Raw genomic sequence first — 6,000 nt, forward strand, 5'->3', positions numbered from 1 at the left:
TTGTTGATCCAGGCACAAGTGCTGAAATTGATATTCAGAACTTGGTTGTGCCTACAATTCTTTTCTTAGAAGCTCCAACAGCAAATAATCCTTCCACAATACCTGTTACTGATGCTGTTCAAGCTCCAGAGTTATCAACAACACCTTCTCTACATCAAGATGTTGATGATCAGATTTTAGGTGAGCATCAGGATATGGCTGTTGATCAGAACTTAGTCTCAGATCAGCAATTAGAGGATGCTAAAGCCACCATTGCTACTCACACTGTTGTCTTATCAGAAGATACTGATTCTTTAAGTTCTGATGCTGCAAATGTTGGAGATACTGGTGAAGCTACTACAACTGTAGATGCTGATGAAGCAGGTCCTTCAGGACTTACTCCTCCACCGACTCTTCCTAAGTCTGAACTAGTAAAGGAGTTTGTTATCAGGGATGCACCAGTGCCTTGGAGTGAAACTCCTGCAGGTCAGGAGTGGACTAAGGAATGGAACTCAGTTTCATGTGTTCCAAATGCTTTACATCTTGCTGAGCACCTGACTAAAGCTGATGAAATGTTAAATTCTGATGATTTTAAAACCCAGCTTAGAGTCACTGCATTGAGTACTAAACATCTACAAGGTCTTCATTCCAATACTCATGCCGAGCTACACAAGATTCAGGAGAACTTTATCAAACAGGAACAAGTTTGGAAAATTGATAAGAAAAAGTTCTTCTAACCTACCATTGACAGGGTTGCTTATATTGAGAAAACTCAAGAGAAACAACAAGCTCAGATTGATCAAATTCTGACAAATCAAGCTTCTCAGCAATCGCAACTTACTGAAATCCAGACCTCAGTGGAACTACTTATCTCTCTTTTATTACCTGCTGATGCCAAAAAGGGGGAGAAGGTAATTAAGTCCAAATGCACAACCAACAAGACACTGCAAGGAAAGGATGATGGAAAAGATGACCAAGGAACCTCTGGAATGGGTAGTGGTCATAGTCAAGGTAGAAGGTTTACATCAAGACAAACTAGTCACAGAACAAGTTCTGATACTGGGAAAAGAATAAGTTCTGTTGCTGGTAAAAGGATAAGTTCTGATGAACTTCTAGATCTTGATGAGGAAATGTCAAGACAGTTATTTCTTCAAGAAAATCCAGGGATGGACTTGGAAAGTTTAAAGGAAGAAGAAGCCAGACTTAAATCAGAGAAAGTCACATCTAAATCTGAAGCTTCTGGTAAAAAGTTACTTCCAAAACCTAAAGGCATTGTGATCAAAGAAAGGACATATACTGAAGCAACTTTGGCGAGATCACAACCACAGATAGATCCAAGATCCAAGGGTAAAGAAAAGGTTGGTGAACCTATCAAGCCTTATGGACCTCCTGAGGAAGAAGAAATTACTGATGGAAAAGATGATCTTGCTCTGACTACAAGAAAAGTTCTTAAAACAACTTCTGACATGGCTCAAGTTGTTCAGAGTCAAGAAATTGTAAGTTCTGATATTCAGAAGAAGCAAGTAACCTCTGATAGTGCTCAAGTTAACTTGATATCAGAAAATAGATCAAAGACACTCCTACCAGGATTCACTAAAGCAAAACAGACTCAATCTTTGAAGACTACTACAAGTGGTTTTGAAGTAAGAGTAGTTACTGGAAAGGAAGCTAGAGATAAAACTGGATTGGGAAGTGCTGATGAAAGAAGAGTACACAACACTACCAATGATCCAACTTCCTTGAGTGAACCAGGTATTGGAGCAACTCCTGAGAGATTGAATCAACTGGAATCTGTACAGATGGTTTACCATACCTACTTGAAAGAATACATCATGTTGTATTTCATGACAGATGGTAGGGTTTATCATATAAGACAAAATGCCATTCCTTTGAAGTATTTTGAAGAATTGGAGCATGTACTTTTCTTACTTCAAGTGGATGACAGAATAACAGAGACTGCTGCAAACTACTTAAAAGAACAGATTCAGAGACAGAAAAGGCTTTATTCTGTTAAGTCTGACAGCAGATATGTTCCAAAGTACAGAGATCACAATGGTGATATTGTTGATATGAAGCCTAATACTGCACAGATCAGAACGTATCTTGGTATTAAGGGACTTGAATTCAATCTTGAGTCAGAAAAAGCTTATGTCATAAGACTAGATCAGGAGTTAAGAAAAGCAAAGATTAATGATCTCAGAGCTGCAATCTTTCAAACTGGTGAAAATACTGCAGAGCTTAAAGGTGTTAAAAGGAGAATGATTGATGAACTAAGATATCCTGAGAAATGTTTGTTGAAGAACTATCTCAGAACAACTCCTGACATCAGAGAGATCAGAAAATGAAGAAGCCAAGTCGAAGATCTACAACTGCTTAAATTCTGATATTTATACAGATTGAAGTTGTTATCAGAAGTTGAAATTGGTAAAAACTTTAAGGACTGTAAGTTGTAGTTATCTAGTCTATTTCTCATGCATTTGTACTTAATGTTTTTGACATCATCAAATATCTTTTAAACTTGTATATTTTGTTAATTTACAAGTTGGGGGAGATTGTTAGATATATTTGATAATGTCATGGCTAATATGTTTTATGTTCAGCTTTCAAATCTTACATGAACAGGATAAATCAGTACTTAACTGTTGATCAGTACTTATACTGGAAGTCAGGACTTAAGGATATCAGTACTTATATTATCAGGAGATAATCATCAGAAGATAGATATCAGAACTTAAGTGCTGAAGGACAATCAGATAAGGACAGTAACTGATTAAAGGAAAGAAGATTGAGATAAACATAAGAAGAGATATGCATGAAGAAGGAATTCCGTGAAGAATGGAATACTTGGAAGAAAAGATATCTGATTGATATATTTTAGGAAGCAGAATTATATTCCATATCAATTAGCGATTATCTTGTAACTGTGTAGTATATAAACACAGACATAGGGTTTACACTATAAGTGTTATCATTATTAGAAAAGATTATTCATTGTAACCCTAGCAGCTCTCGTGATATTTGTTCATCACTGAGAGGTAACAGTTTCATACTGTAACAGAGTTTATTGTTTCAATAAAGTTTGTTTTCTGTTACTTAAGTTCTTAAAGTTCGATTTGAGTGTACTATTCACTGTATTCACCCCCTCTACAGTGTGTGTGTGACCTAACAATATACATAGAGTTCCAGTTTATAACTGTATAAAAATATCGTTGCAAGGTGATCTCATATATCTAACCTTGTATCAATGTTTATCTGAAAATCTTTGTCAGGCATAAGATATTCATTAACTAGATATAAGTTTAAAAGATGAAGTTATAAGATACTCCAATATACTTATATCTTTTCCAAATACTACTTGAACTACCACCGTTCAAGTTATAATCAGTTTCAAAAGTTCATCACATAGATGAGACCACAAGATAAGACTTGAATAGATTCAATCTTTGAATTATCATTTAAAAGAATGAAGTTACGAGATACTTCATTAAGTCCCGATATATATATATATATCCATATATATATATATATCTCATACTTTTCCTGAAAACCTCTGTCATGTAAAGTATGAACAGAGTTGCAATATCCAATGATTTGGAAAGGAAAAGAATTTTGGCATAAACCCGATATCTTGCTGATCAGGCAAAGATACCAATAAGTAACCTTTTCTACTAGTAGATGGATGAATCCCCCACCGGTCATCACCCTGGCCACATAAGGACCTTGTGCTGGACCGCCACCCGGCCTCTTACGCGTTGATGGACTGCCACCCAGCCACTTACACTTTGATAGACCGTACCCCGGCCTGTCGCTTATGCCGACTCAATTAGATGGGCTTACTTCCCGAACGTTGGGTAAGTAATCAATTCATTTGTTTTCTCAAAATAGCAACCACGTTGCGAATGTAAAATGCACCACAGAGCTGGATCCCCCAGGTTTTGAGCGAGTATTTAAATCCCCTTTGAAAGGAAGATCTTAAATATAAAAATGAGTTTTGGGATCGGCTCTAACTTTTAAAATCATTTTAAAGACTCGAAAATATTTAAAGAGTGTTTGGAGTAATACTGATTTAATGAAGTAAATCAGTCCCAATATATTTAGAAAATATCTAAATATTATTATTTAAATAATATTCCCATAGAGAATAATCTTATAAAAATAATCGAAGTAGAAGTTTTAAAACTTATACTTGAAATGGATATTAAAAACCAAAGATATACTTATACGAAAGTATGATCTTTATTTGAATAATCGAAAATAAGTTTGATTATCGAAACATTATTCTTTAATAAAATAAAGAATATTATTAAATAATAAGCGGAGTCATAATACCTCGAATGAATATTATAAATAATATTCATTAAATAAAATAAAGGAGTCAATACATCCTCAAATGACTATCCAATTAACAATCATTAAATAATATAAACTGAGTCATAAGCCCTCGGATGAATATTTAAAATAATATTCAATAATAAAATAAAGGAGTCATAAGTCCTCAGATGAATATTCAAATAATATTCATTAAATCAAATAAAGTTATCGAATAAACCTTATTCGATTAATAGTTTGGAAAGCTATAACCATATATATATAAATATATATATAAATATATATATATATATATATATATATATATAAAATCTACTCGGGATCCTCGACTCCCGGTTTTAGAAAATGTTTTCACCTTTGGGTCCCTATACTAAGGGTATATGCAAATTACCGCTATTCTCTAGCATAGGTATTATCAACTGAACCAACAGATATATATGGCAAGAATACGAAACAGGCATGCATATATATACCATATCAGCATGCTTCAATATATCGCACATTTGCTAATTAACCAACATGCATCTATCGCAAGATAATGCATATACACATATACATCACAACAACAGTATAACGGATAGAAAACTTGCTTGAGCGACTGGGGGTTACGAATGGCTCGGGACGAGTCTGGTAACCTATAAACAACAAGTAAGTTGTAATTAAACCAAAGTCACTTGTAATTCTATACTCTACCCAAAGTAGACTCTAACGCTCGCTTTGCGCTTATTGATTCTCCTAAGTCACTCGAGTACCCTCGGCTCCACCATTTTTAATAATTTAACCATTACGAGTTTTAAGGCGATTCCTTCGCGAGTGTCTTACCAACTGCCTAACACTCTTACCATAATTGTTTCATACACTAATTAACCTTTTTGGTCTTTAACCTATGTTTCAAAATAAGACGAGGGGAAAAGTTTCGTTCGCGAAACGCCGTTACTTGAAACGGTCGTTTCTCCTAAACCGTGCATCGGAATCGAACGAACTACATATCAAAACGAAGCTCATAACATGAGCTATCTAAACATGGCAATGGTCATAATCTAGCAGGGAGTTCTCGGGTCCAAATGTTATGAACAAAAGCAGTCTAAAGTAAATTGGACATTACGACGGCTATGTTTACGCGATTTCCCAAATTTAAACCATACAAAAACCATCATAATTCAACCTCAACCCATTCATACAACCAAAGTCCATCCTTATCACATCATAACAGCCCCAATCAATTCAATATTAACATTTATACTTATGCCTAAGCTTGAATTTAACTATACTTAAGTTCTTTTAACCAAAACAACAAGATTCACCATTCCATTTCACTACCACTCCAACCCAAACTCTAAACCATAAGCATTAAGCTACTATATCACCATAATAATCAAAATCATCTTATTATACAAAGGAATCTAGGGTTTGGAGATGATATACCTTCCTTGAAGTGGTGGGAGTAGCTAGGAAGCCTTAAGAAGCCTTGAGGAGTCTTAGGAAAGCTTGGCTCTTAAAGGAAAACAAGAAAAAATCAAGTTAAAAACTTTGAAATCACTATTCATTGTCTTCTTCATTGATTTATTGAAGAAGATTGAGAATGAATGGGGTGCTTAAACTCATGATATAGTCATAACTATGCATAAGGAACACTAGGGAATTATCTTACCAATTTAGGAAGCCTTGATCTTGAGTTTTGAATTTCTTCTT

Source organism: Apium graveolens, chromosome 9, assembly GCF_009905375.1.
Source record: "Apium graveolens cultivar Ventura chromosome 9, ASM990537v1, whole genome shotgun sequence".
NCBI classification, from domain to species: domain Eukaryota; kingdom Viridiplantae; phylum Streptophyta; class Magnoliopsida; order Apiales; family Apiaceae; genus Apium; species Apium graveolens.